Raw genomic sequence first — 14,672 nt, 5'->3', positions numbered from 1 at the left:
GGTTTCACTTAAAGCACAGATTCCTGATATTGCTGTATGTCTGCCGCATACTACATATGGTATGAGGATAGTGGATAACTTAAAAACGTGGCGCCTGTATGAATTATTACTAAAATCGCTAGATTAGATATTCTCGAATAATACACTGTTGTATCATGGTCTTTTTTAATATGTTTAGGAATGAATTTAGTCTTATTGGTGATTTTACACTTTAATTACTCCCTAGCAGCTAACAAGCACTTTATCTCCCTCTTTCGCTACTTCTTGCTGTTTCCGAACGAGAGTTTAGAATTTATAAACATATCTAAGATTGTGGCCTAAATCCTAATTCTGTACAGGGAGTTTATTGCAACTGGTATGTGCTTGTTTATCCTAGGTTCACATGTTTATGTCTAAGTGATGTGGATAATCATTGAAAGTTGATTTGAAGTTGCCGATAAATAAAAGCCATATCTCAGGGGCTTATTATGCAGCTACTATTTATAAGCATTGTATCCTTTTTCTAAATCTGTTACTCTTATGGATTTCATTTGCTATGCTTACTACTGAGCATAATACAAATCTTATGGGTTTTCACTAGAGATGAGCGAATTTTTTAAAAATCCGATTCGCCCAATCTTTCCGGATTTTTTTTTTCTCAATCCGAATATATTCGTGGCTATTTCTAGGCTGCAGAGAGCTTTTGTAGTGGTGTAGAACACTGTACCTTGTAGTAACACGCATAGGGAGTCTGCTTTGGTAGCGAAATAATACTCTGAGTCCGTATGACATGCAGATGACAGGCTCTTAGAATCACTGCCCACATCACTTATTAGTATGAACTGAACCTTACAGGTCGATGTTAGCGTCAAGAAGAAGTGCACTCCTTTTACACCAACGCCAGCTGATTCCACATAGATGTCTACAGAACCTGTTCTATTAAATGTGTATACAAGTAGAGCCACCCAGGACAGAGAGGGTGTCAGCAGTAACATTGTGTTAACGTCACTGATTAATTTGCCCTCCTCTGATCCGTCAAACAATAACCCACAAAATACGGATCCTAGCTGTGGAGCATACACCTTAAATCGGTCAGCATTTGCTCAATAATTCATCAGTATTGCTAATACCAGAAAAAAAACAGGAGTGTATGTAAAACAGAGATGACACGTGAATGGAATATTTGCATGTCTTCTGTATTTTGTACCCACTCCTGCTTTTGGCTACCAAATCATAAGCCAATTCTGATGGGACCATACAGGCCTTACAGCTGCTACACTGACAGGATCGGTGGTGCGTCAAATTTTTCCTTCCTTCTGACAGATTAGAAGAAAGGTCAAATAAATCATGATGTCAGCAAAGCCGAAAGGCAAAATAGTGGCACAGTAATGAAGTCGGGAGGATGGGAACAGCATGAGAAGTCCACAGAGTGGATATATGACATATTTATCAGGTGGAAGCAGCATGAGGAGACCACAGAGTGACCCAATGACAGAGTGTGGAGGTGGCGGCAACAGCAGCAGTATCAAGAGGAGGCCGCAGAGTGGCAAGGTGACCAAGTTTGGAGACGGCAGTAGCAGCAGCAGCAGCAGGAGGAGGATACCACAGAGTGGCAAGGTGACATAGTGTGGAGATGGCAGTAGCAGCAGCAGCATCAGGAGAACACAGAGTGGCAAGGTGGCATAGTGTGGAGAAGGCAGCAGCAGCATCAGGATACCACAGAGTGGCATGTTGACATAGTGTGGAGATGGAAGTAGCAGCAAGAGGAGACCACCGAGTGGCAAGGTGACATACTATAGAGATGGCAGTAGCAGCAGCATCAGGAGACCACAAAATGGCAAGGTTACATAGTGTGGAGATGGCAGCAGCAGGAGACCACAGAGTGGCAAGGTGACATAGAGTGTATGTGGCAGCAGCAGCATCAGGATACCCAAGAGTGGCAAGGTGACATAGTGTGGATATGGCAGCAGCAGCAGGAGGATACCACAGAGTGGCAAGGTGACATAGTGTGGAGATAGCAGCAGCATCAGGATACCACAGAGTGGCAAGGTGACATAGTGTGGAGATGGCAATAGCAGTAGCAGCATCAGGATACCACAGACTGGCTAGATGATATAACATGAAAATGGCAGCAGCATCAGGATACCACAGAGTGGCAAGTTGACAGTGTGGAGATGGCAGCAGCAGCAGGAGAATACCACAGAGTGGCAAAGTGAAATAGTGTGGAGATGGCAGCAGCATCAGGAGACCACAGAGTGGCAAGGTGACATAGTGTGGAGATGGCAGCAGCAGCATCAGGACACCACAAAGTGGCAATGTGACATGGTTTGGAGATGGCAGCAGCAGCTGGAGGATACCACAGAGTGGCAAAGTGAAATAGTGTGGAGATGGCAGCAGCATCAGGAGACCACAGACTGGCAAGGTGACATAGTCTGAAGATGGCAGTAGCAGCAGCTGCATCAGGAGACCACAGAGTGGCAAGGTGGCATAGTGTGGAGATGGCAGAAGCTGCATCAGGATACCACAGAGTGGCAAGTAGACATAGTGTGGAGATGTCTGTAGTAGCAGGAGGAGTCCACAGAATGGCAAGGTGAGATAGTGTGGAGATGGCATTAGCAGAAGCAGCATCAGGATACCACAGAGTGGCAAGGTGACATAATGTTGAGATGGCAGCAGCAGCATCAGGATACCACAGAGTGGCAAGGTGACATAGTGTGGAGATGGCAGCAGGAGGATACCACAGAGTGGCAAGGTGATATAGTGTGGAGATGGCAGTAGCAGCAGCATCAGGAGACCACAGAGTGGCAAGGTGACATAGTGTGGAGATGGCAGCAGCAGCAGGAGGATATCACAGAGTGGCAAGGTGACATAGTGCAGAGATGGCAGTAGCAGCAGCAGCATTAGGATACCACAGAGTGGCAAGTTGACATAGTGTGGAGATGGCAGCAGCAGCATCAGGATACCACAGAGTGGCATGGTGACATAGTGTGGATATGGCAGCAGCAGCAGAAGAAGGATACCACAGAGTGGAAAGGTGACATTGTGTAAATATGGCAGCAGCAGCAGTAGCAGAAGGATACCAGAGAGTGGCAAGGTGACATAGTATGGAGATGGCAGTAGCAGCAGCAGCATCAGAATACAACAGAGTGGCAAGGTGACATAGTGTGGAGATGGCAGTAGCAGCAGCAGCATCAGGAGACCACAGAGTTGCAAGGTGACATAGTGTGGAGATGGTGGCAGCAGCAGCATCAGGATACCACAGAGTGGCAAGGTGACATCGTATGGAGATGGCAGGAGAAGCAGCATCAGGATACCACAGAGTGACAAGGTGACATAGTGTGGGTATAGCAGCAGCATCAGGATACCACAGAGTGGCAAGGTGACATAGTGTGGAGATAGCAGTAGCAGCAGCAGCATCAGCATACCACAGAGTGGCAAGGTGACATAGTGTGGAGATGGCAGTAGCAGCAGCAGCATCAGGATACCACAGAGTGCAAGGTGACATAATGTGGAGATCGCAGCAGCAGCATCAGGATACCACAGAGTGGCAAGGTGACATCGTATGGAGATGGCAGGAGAAGCAGCATCGGGATACCACAGAGTGACAAGGTGACATAGTGTGGGTATAGCAGAAGCATCAGGATACCACAGAGTGGCAAGGTGACATAGTGTGGAGATAGCAGTAGCAGCAGCAGCATCAGCATACCACAGAGTGGCAAGGTGACATAGTGTGGAGATGGCAGTAGCAGCAGCAGCATCAGGATACCACAGAGTGCAAGGTGACATAATGTGGAGATCGCAGCAGCAGCATCAGGATACCACAGAGTGGCAAGGTGACATGGTGTGGAGATGGCATTAGCAGCAGCAGCATCAGGATACCACAGAGTGTCAAGGTGACATAATGTTGAGATGGCAGCAGCAGCATCAGGATACCACAAAGTGGCAAGGTGACATAGTGTGGAGATGACAGCAGCAGCAGGAGGATACCACAGAGTGGCAAGGTGATATAGTGTGGAGATGGCAGTAGCAGCAGCATCAGGAGACCACAGAGTGGCAAGGTGACATAGTGTGGAGATGGCAGCAGCAGCAGTAGGATACCACAGAGTGGCAAGGTGACATAGTGTGGAGATGGCATTAGCAGCAGCAGCATCAGGAGACCACACAGTGACAAGTTGACATAGTGTGGAGATAGCAGAAGCACCAGCATCAGGAGACCACAGAGTGGCAAGGTGACATAGTGTGGAGATGGCGGCAGCAGCATCAGGAGACCACAGAGTGGCAAGGTGACATTGTGTGGATATGGCAGCAGCAGGAGAATCAGGATACCACAGAGTGGCAAGGTGACATAGTGTGGAGATAGCAGAAGGAGGACACCACACAGTTTCAAGGTGACATATTGTGGAGATGTCAGCAGCATCAGGAGACCACAGAGTGGCAAGGTGACATAGTATGGAGATGGCAGTAGCAGCAGCATCAGGATACCATAGAGTGCAAGGCGACATAATGTGGAGATGGCAGCAGCAGCATCAGGATACCACAGAGTGGCAAGGTGAGATAGTGTGGAGATGGCATTAGCAGAAGCAGCATCAGGATACCACAGAGTGGCAAGGTGACATAATGTTGAGATGGCAGCAGCAGCATCAGGATACCACAGAGTAGCAAGGTGACATAGTGTGGAGATGGCAGCAGGAGGATACCACAGAGTGGCAAGGTGATATAGTGTGGAGATGGCAGTAGCAGCAGCATCAGGAGACCACAGAGTGGCAAGGTGACATAGTGTGGAGATGGCAGCAGCAGCAGGAGGATATCACAGAGTGGCAAGGTGACATAGTGTGGAGATGGCAGCAGCAGCAGTAGGATACCACAGAGTGGCAAGGTGACATAGTGTGGAGATGGCATTAGCAGCAGCAGCATGAGGAGACCACACAGTGACAAGTTGACATAGTGTGGAGATAGCAGAAGCACCAGCATCAGGAGACCACAGAGTGGCAAGGTGACATAGTGTGGAGATGGTGGCGGCAGCATCAGGAGACCACAGAGTGGCAAGGTGACATTGTGTGGATATGGCAGCAGCAGGAGAGTCAGGATACCACAGAGTGGCAAGGTGACATAGTGTGGAGATGGCAGCAGGAGGATACCACAGAGTTTCAAGGTGACATATTGTGGAGATGTCAGCAGCATCAGGAGACAACGGGGTGGCAAGGTGACATAGTATGGAGATGGCAGTAGCAGCAGCAGCTGCATCAGGATACCACAGAGTGCAAGGTGACATAATGTGGAGATGGCAGCAGCAGCATCAGGATACCACCGAGTGGCAAGGTGAGATAGTGTGGAGATAGCATTAGCGAAGCAGCATCAGGATACCACAGAGTGGCAAGGTGACATAATGTTGAGATGGCAGCAGCAGCATCAGGATACCACAGAGTGGCAAGGTGACATAGTGTGGAGATGGCAGCAGCAGCAGGAGGATACCACAGAGTGGCAAGGTGATATAGTGTAGAAATGGCAGTAGCAGCAGCAGCATCAGGAGACCACAGAGTGGCAAGGTGACATAGTGTGGAGATGGCAGCAGCAGGAGGACACCACAGAGTGGCAAGGTGACATAGTGTGGAGATGGCAGTAGCAGCAGCTGCATCAGGAGACCACAGAGTGGCAAGGTGGCATAGTGTGGAGATGGCAGAAGCTGCATCAGGATACCACAGAGTGGCAAGTAGACATAGTGTGGAGATGTCTGTAGTAGCAGGAGGAGTCCACAGAATGGCAAGGTGACATAGTGCAGAGATGGCAGTAGCAGCAGCAGCATTAGGATACCACAGAGTGGCAAGTTGACATAGTGTGGAGATGGCAGCAGCATCAGGATACCACAGAGTGACAAGGTGACATAGTGTGGGTATAGCAGCAGCATCAGGATACCACAGAGTGGCAAGGTGACATAGTGTGGAGATAGCAGTAGCAGCAGCAGCATCAGCATACCACAGAGTGGCAAGGTGACATAGTGTGGAGATGGCAGTAGCAGCAGCAGCATCAGGATACCACAGAGTGCAAGGTGACATAATGTGGAGATCGCAGCAGCAGCATCAGGATACCACAGAGTGGCAAGGTGACATGGTGTGGAGATGGCATTAGCAGCAGCAGCATCAGGATACCACAGAGTGGCAAGGTGACATAATGTTGAGATGGCAGCAGCAGCATCAGGATACCACAAAGTTGCAAGGTGACATAGTGTGGAGATGGCAGCAGCAGCAGGAGGATACCACAGAGTGGCAAGGTGATATAGTGTGGAGATGGCAGTAGCAGCAGCATCAGGAGACCACACAGTGGCAAGGTGACATAGTGTGGAGATGGCAGCAGCAGCAGTAGGATACCACAGAGTGGCAAGGTGACATAGTGTGGAGATGGCATTAGCAGCAGCAGCATCAGGAGACCACACAGTGACAAGTTGACATAGTGTGGAGATAGCAGAAGCACCAGCATCAGGAGACCACAGAGTGGCAAGGTGACATAGTGTGGAGATGGCAGCAGCAGCATCAGGAGACCACAGAGTGGCAAGGTGACATTGTGTGGATATGGCAGCAGCAGGAGAATCAGGATACCACAGAGTGGCAAGGTGACATAGTGTGGAGATATCAGCAGGAGGACACCACACAGTTTCAAGGTGACATATTGTGGAGATGTCAGCAGCATCAGGAGACCACAGAGTGGCAAGGTGACATAGTATGGAGATGGCAGTAGCAGCAGCATCAGGATACCATAGAGTGCAAGGCGACATAATGTGGAGATGGCAGCAGCAGCATCAGGATACCACAGAGTGGCAAGGTGAGATAGTGTGGAGATGGCATTAGCAGAAGCAGCATCAGGATACCACAGAGTGGCAAGGTGACATAATGTTGAGATGGCAGCAGCAGCATCAGGATACCACAGAGTGGCAAGGTGACATAGTGTGGAGATGGCAGCAGGAGGATACCACAGAGTGGCAAGGTGATATAGTGTGGAGATGGCAGTAGCAGCAGCATCAGGAGACCACAGAGTGGCAAGGTGACATAGTGTGGAGATGGCAGCAGCAGCAGGAGGATATCACAGAGTGGCAAGGTGACATAGTGTGGAGATGGCAGCAGCAGCAGTAGGATACCACAGAGTGGCAAGGTGACATAGTGTGGAGATGGCATTAGCAGCAGCAGCATGAGGAGACCACACAGTGACAAGTTGACATAGTGTGGAGATAGCAGAAGCACCAGCATCAGGAGACCACAGAGTGGCAAGGTGACATAGTGTGGAGATGGTGGCGGCAGCATCAGGAGACCACAGAGTGGCAAGGTGACATTGTGTGAATATGGCAGCAGCAGGAGAGTCAGGATACCACAGAGTGGCAAGGTGACATAGTGTGGAGATGGCAGCAGGAGGATACCACAGAGTTTCAAGGTGACATATTGTGGAGATGTCAGCAGCATCAGGAGACAACAGGGTGGCAAGGTGACATAGTATGGAGATGGCAGTAGCAGCAGCAGCTGCATCAGGATACCACAGAGTGCAAGGTGACATAATGTGGAGATGGCAGCAGCAGCATCAGGATACCACCGAGTGGCAAGGTGAGATAGTGTGGAGATGGCATTAGCGAAGCAGCATCAGGATACCACAGAGTGACAAGGTGACATAATGTTGAGATGGCAGCAGCAGCATCAGGATACCACAGAGTGGCAAGGTAACATAGTGTGGAGATGGCAGCAGCAGCAGGAGGATACCACAGAGTGGCAAGGTGATATAGTGTAGAAATGGCAGTAGCAGCAGCAGCATCAGGAGACCACAGAGTGGCAAGGTGACATAGTGTGGAGATGGCAGCAGCAGGAGGACACCACAGAGTGGCAAGGTGACATAGTGTGGAGATGGCAGCAGCAGCAGGAAGATACCACAGAGTGGCAAGGTGATATAGTGTGGAGATGGCAGTAGCAGCAGCATCAGGAGACCACAGAGTGGCAAGGTGACATAGTGTGGAGATGGCAGCAGCAGCAGGAGGATACCACAGAGTGGCAAGGTGACATAGTGTGGAGATGGTGGCAGCAGCAGGAGGATACCACAGAGTGGCAAGGTGACATAGTGTGGAGATGGCATTAGCAGCAGCAGCATCAGGAGACCACACAGTCACAATTTGACATAGTGTGGAGATGGCAGCAGCAGTTAGCATCAGGAGACCACAAAGTGGCATGGTGACATAGTGTGGAGATGGCGGCAGCAGCATCAGGAGACCACAGAGTGGCAAGGTGACATTGTGTGGATATGGCGGCAGCAGCAGCAGGAGAATCAGGATACCACACAGTGGCAAGGTGACATAGTGTGCAGATGGCAGCAGGAGGATACCACAGAGTTTCAAGGTGACATAGTGTGGAGATGTTGGCAGCATCAGGAGACCACAGAGTGGCAAGGTGACATAGTATGGAGATGGCAGTAGCAGCAGCAGCTGCATCAGGATACCACAGAGTGCAAGGTGACATAATGTGGAGATGGCAGCAGCAGCATCAGGATACCACAGAGTGGCAAGGTGAGATAGAGTGGAGATGGCATTAGCAGCAGCAGCATCAGGATACCACAGAGTGGCAAGGTGACATAATGTTGAGATGGCAGCAGCAGCATCAGGATACCACAGAGTGGCAAGGTGACATAATGTGGAGATGGCAGCAGCAGGAGGATACCACAGAGTGGCAAGGTGATATAGTGTGGAGATGGCAGTAGCAGCAGCATCAGGAGACCACAGAGTGGCAAGGTGACATAGTGTGGAGATGGCAGCAGCAGCAGGAGGATACCACAGAGTGGCAAGGTGACATAGTGTGGAGATGGTGGCGCAGCAGGAGGATACCACAGAGTGGCAAGGTGACATAATGTTGAGATGGCAGTAGTAGCAGCAGCAGCACTATCAGGAGACCACAAAGTGGCAAGTTGACATAGTGTGGAGATGGCAGCAGCACCAGCATCAGGAGACCACAGAGTGACAAGGTGACATAGTGTGGAGATGGCGGCAGCAGCATTTGGAGACCACAGAGTGGCAAAGTGACATTGTGTGGATATGGCAGCAGCAGGAGAATCAGGATACCACAGAGTGGCAAGGTGACATAGTCTGGAGATGGCAGTAGGAGGATACCACAGAGTTTCAAGATGACATAGTTTGGAGATGTCAGCAGCATCAGGAGACAACATAGTGGCAAGGTGACATAGTGTGGATACCATAGAGTGGCAAGGTGACATAGTATTAGGATGGCAGCAGCAGCTGCATCAGAAGACCACAAAGTGACTTGGTAGCAAAATGGGACGCTGGGTGGCAATACCAGTACCCGCTGATGAAGGTGTGTGAAAGAAGGAGCATTTGGCATCAGATGTGTGGCATCAGGCGGGTTGCAGCATCAGAGTAGCATTGATGATCTAGTCTGATGCATCAGGAATTGGTTGGTGGAAATCCTGGCTGATCCACACCTGATTCATCTTGACAAAGGTCAGTCTCTCCACATTTTTGGGTGGACAGGCGAGTTCTCCTTGGGGTAACTATGCCCCCCGCTGCACTAAACACCCGCTCTGATGCCACGCAACTGGCCGGGCAGGACAGCTTTTCCAGGGCAAACTCTGCTAGTTGCGGCCACAAATCCAGTTTGGCTGCCCAGTAGTCCAGCGGATCTTCAATGTGGCTTGGCAGGGTGCTGTCCAAGTATGCCACCACCTGCTGGTTCAGGTCCTTCTCTAGGTCTATCTGCTGCTGCTGTTTCTTCGCTATGTGGGTGAAGAAAGCTACTCATCATCGACTGTAGACTCAGCCTGCTTCTGATGGAGCTGGTACTGCTCCTGCCACACCACTTTTCCCCAGCAGCCATGGCAGTGAAACGTGAACGCAGAGGGGCCCGCCGGTCAGACCTGCGAGAGGATGGACGATAGCACAGATAGGCAGTGGCCAACTGACTACATAGGATGTCTCTGTAGTAGCTCAGTTTGTCCTCCCTCTAAGTGGGTGTAAAAAAAGCCCCCATTCTGGACTGGTAGCGAGGGTCCAACAAGGTGGAGAGCCAGAAGTCATCCCCCTACCGAATGGGGACAATTCGACTGTCACTACGCAAGCAAGTTAGCATGCATCGGGCAATTTGCACAAGTGACTCGGATAGACTTCCTGCCTCCATCTCTACTGCATACTGCCACGGTGTGTCTGGGTCCTCTGTCTTGTCTTCTTCATTGCCCTGGAGCTCCTCTGGCTACTCCTGCTCCTCCTCTCCTGTCACTTGAGTAAAAAAAACACTCATTTGGCTGCACATTGCCTGTGCTCCAATATCCTCCTCCCCCTCCTCCTCCTCTTCCAGTTCAGCCCCCACAGGGCTCATGTGGCCATGAGATCTAGGTGCCACGTCTCCAGTCCCCTGACCAGCCATTGTTACCAGCATCTTTTCCAGGACATGAAGCAGTGGGATGACACCCTTTCAGCCCGTAGTCCAGGTGACTGACAAATAAAGTGGCATCCTCAAAGGGCCTGAGTAAACGACAGGTGTCACACATGAGCTCCACTGGCTGACTTCGACGTTACACAGGGGAGTACTCCTATCCGCTTGCATCATCAAGAAATCGTTGATGGCCTTTCTCTGTTCGTATAGTCGGTCCAACATATGGAGGGTGGAATTCCAATGGGTGGAAACGTCGCATATCAGCCTATGTTAGGGGATGCCGTTCTGCCACTGCAGCTCAATGAGGATGTGCTTTGCGGTGGTACGAGTGGCTGAAGTGCATGCACAGTTTCCTGGCCATTTTTAGGATGTCTTGCAGATGGGTGGAAGACTTCAGGAACCGCTTGACAACCAGATTGAACACGTGTGCCATGCAGGGCTCATGGCTGCGCCGACACCATGTTCTTCCCATTGTCGGTCACCATGGTTCCGATTTTAAGTTGTCGACAAGAAAGCCAGGATTTGATTTCTTGATGAACAACACGGAGCAGTTCCTCTCCTGTGTGACTCCGTTTGCCCAGGGAAATGAGGTGCAGAACAGCATGACACCACCATGCCCTGCACATGTGGTATGCTGAACGGGCTCTGTGACTTGTCCCTGCAGTGGAGGCTGAGGACATAGTAGAGGATGAGGAGGCAGAGGCGCACTTTGTCACAGGACCAACGGCGTCACAACAGAAGCGGCATGACCTGGCCAAGTTCCTGATGTGGCTGTGTAGGAACCACATTCACCCAGTGGGCTGTAAAGGACATGTACTGTCTATGACCATAGTCACATCTCCACACATCGGCACTGCAGTGCACTTTGGCAGTCAACGTCAGGTTCAAGGACTGGCCCACCTTCGGTTCTGCATATGTGTGCAGGGCTGGTACTGCCTTTTTGGCAAAGAAATAACGGCTTGAGAATCTCCACCTCGGCTCGGCACAAGCCACCAGTTCACTAAAAGGTGCAAAGTCAACCACTTGGAAAGGGAGGGACTGCAGCACCAGCAACTTGGACAGGAGCACGTTCAGCTTCTGTGCCGTTGGATGCGTGCACGCATACTGCTGTCTCTTGGCAATGGCTTCGGTGATCGATTGCTGACAGAATGACTGACGAGAAGTAGGAGCAGGAGCATCTGGACCAGCAGAAGATGGAAATGACAGACAGATCCCTTCAGCTGAGGTGGAGGAGCCTTGACTGGCTGAACCCGGGGGTGTGCCACTGGGTGATGCAGCGGTAGCTGCGGCAGGCTGGACCACAAGATCGGAGCCACGGTTCTCCCAGGCCACTTTATGTAGATGGTGCAATTATTGAAGCAGGGCCGTAGTGACAACATTGGCTTCCTGGCCACGCTTCATCTTCTGCCCACATATTCTACATATGGCCATGTTAACCTCCGTAGGCAGCTTAATAAAAAACTGCCACACCGCCGAGTAGGTGATTTTTTCCCCCAACACTCTGCACTGACTGACTGCTACCGCTGCTGCCTCCGTGAACCCCTGCACCACTTCTTTCCGGGCAGGTAGGCTGCTGCGAAGCAGGTGGTCTTCCCCAGGCACGTTTGGATTCCTGACCTGCAACTGCAGCCATCTTGCTGACTTGCTGGCTCAGCTACTGCCTCACAGGCAAGCTGCGACTCTCTTCTCCTGATGATGACGATGCTTCTTTGTGTATTCTTCCCAACCCTCTGTCTTTCCCATTAACTTACTATCTGTATTAGTGGTAAGCAAATTGAAGCATCCAAACTGAATTTGATCTGATGTTTAGAAAAAATTCAATTTGCCAGGAAGCTGAATTTCTCACACTTCATGGTAACGAATCGTATTTTTTCTAAAATGGCTGCTGCACGTGTTACAAAGTGAAAGTAAGAAGCCAGCCAATCAGCAGATAGCCTTCCCCTGTGGTGTCACAGCTCTATAAAAAGCCTCATCCTGCGAGCTCTCTGCCATTTCATTGTGAGAGTTTAGGGAAAGATGTGACAAGCATTTATGCGCTAGGGACAGTATTACAGAAAGCTTTTAATTGTAGAATATTGGATAGGGAGAGTGCAGGGACAGTGTAGGGAGAGTTTTTAGACACTGTAGAGAGAGCATAGGGAGAATATAGGGACACTGCAGGGACAGTGCAGGTTGAGTGTAATCATCTTGTCCATCTTGTTCAACTGCTGCTACAATCCCATTTGAATCAGTTTATATATAGAATTTCTGTGCCTCAGTATTAAAGGGCATATATCAAGGGGAGAAAATCAGAACTGGATCGCACATCCACAATGCTATGCTTAGATCTAATTAAACTTGCTTTTCAGTGCGATATTAAAGTGTACAGCCCCCCATACTGCATGCTGTACAAAAGGCATTAGTGTACATTTTGATCAAAAGGCATAGGCCCACTCACTACGCCAAGGTTGCCTCTTTGAGTGGGACCTACTCTGCCAAAAAGGCACAGCACAATGTGGTGACAAAGCGGCACTGCCCTAGTAGGCGGCAGGACCCAGTGGGCTTATGCCTTTTTATCAAAACATACACTAATGCCTCTTGTACAGCATGTAGTATGGGGGGGCTGTACAATTTAATATGACGCTGAGAAGCAAGTTTAATTAGATCAAAGCATAGCATTGTGGATGTGCAATCCAGTTCTGTTTTTCTCCCCTTAATATCAGTATTAAAGGGCGGTCTAATATATCGCTGCATGCATCTTGTTCAACTGCTGACACAATCCCCATTAATTTGTTAATTTATATATAGAATTAAAGTGCCTCAGTATTAAAGGGGCGGTTTAATATATAGCCGCGTGCATCTTGCTCAATCACTAATTTGTTTGATTAATCCCCGTTAATCTGTTAGATCATATATAGAATTACTGTGCCTCAGTATTAAAGGATGGTCTAATTTATCACCATCTGCCTCTTGTTCAACTGTTGGTACATTTGCAGTAAATCTGTTAGTTTATATATAGAATTACTGTGCCTCAGTATTAAAGGGCAGTCTAATATATCGCCGGGGGAATCTTGTTCAACTGCTGCAACATTCATAGTTAATCTGTTACACTATTGATACAGCTAATGTACACTATGGCCAACAGACAGTTGCCTGGGCCCTCCAAATGAATGGGCTGTGGCAAAAATGTTGTTGTAGCAGGGACAAGTAGCAGAAGAAGACCATCCACTCGTCGTGTTTTGACCAACAATCGAGCTGTATTGGAATGGTTAAGGTTAACTTGCCGTCAACATCATCCCAAGTAATAACAGATACACACAGCCAATAATCAGTGGGTTCCTCTGAAACTACGCTTAGTTGGCATGGCCCAGGAACTGCCTCAGTGCCCTCACCTGACCTGAACCTGCCTCTTGTTTTTGCTGCTAGCCAAGTAATGTATGGCGCCGGCTCTGCTCTACTTTTCAGCAAGAATGAGCTTTGTGAGGACAGTCAGCAGTTATAGGCCAGCACAAACTTGGAGAAGAGGGCAGGTGCGGACTCTTCTAGGTGTGCAAATCTCGATGTGTGGGACCACATGTTGTGAGAGGTCAGGGACGTGACAAGAGACAGGTGAGGGTGACACAAGTGACGACTAAACAGATGTAGATAATCATGTAGCCAAAAGCATGTGGGAGCTGAGTGAGGAGGAGGCATCGTAATCATCAGGGAGCGAGGGTAGCAGCATGCCCATGAGACAGCAGGGTGGAAGCGTGCCCCTCACGGGTGGAAGCAGTAGGGTGGAAGCAGTAGGAGATCTGCAGCCAAATGCAGGAGGGGTACACTATTTGTTAATCTGGAGACTACCTGTAAGGAACACTCTAGCAGTGTGCAGGTTTACAAAAGCAGTGGCAGGGAGGTATCACTCTGTGGTAGAGGGAAAATGCCATACTCTCCAGTGTGAGAATTTTTTACCAAGTCGCTCGGCGAAGTTAGCCTTTTGGTATGCAGGATATGTGGGCATCTTGTCCTCAACTTCTCCTTTAAGCACAGTTTAAAGTGGTCCTCCAGCATACCATCTATGCAAATCTAGGAGTTGTCACACGGTTCTACATCTGGTCAGCCTTGGGGAGGGGTGGAAAGTGCTGTGTCATCAATAAAGAAATCAAATACTGGCTTTCTCCTCACCAACTAGAGATAGGAACCATGGTTATTGATAATGGTAAAAAAAAACATTTTGTCTGCACTGCATAAGGGAGAGCTGACCCATGCGCCCTGCATGGCGCACGTCTTCAAATCCCATTGTCACTCAATTCCTCATGTCTTCCACTG

This window comes from Bufo bufo, chromosome 2 (assembly GCF_905171765.1).
Source record: "Bufo bufo chromosome 2, aBufBuf1.1, whole genome shotgun sequence".
NCBI classification, from domain to species: Eukaryota; Metazoa; Chordata; class Amphibia; order Anura; family Bufonidae; genus Bufo; species Bufo bufo.
This window is presented reverse-complemented; position numbering follows the sequence as displayed.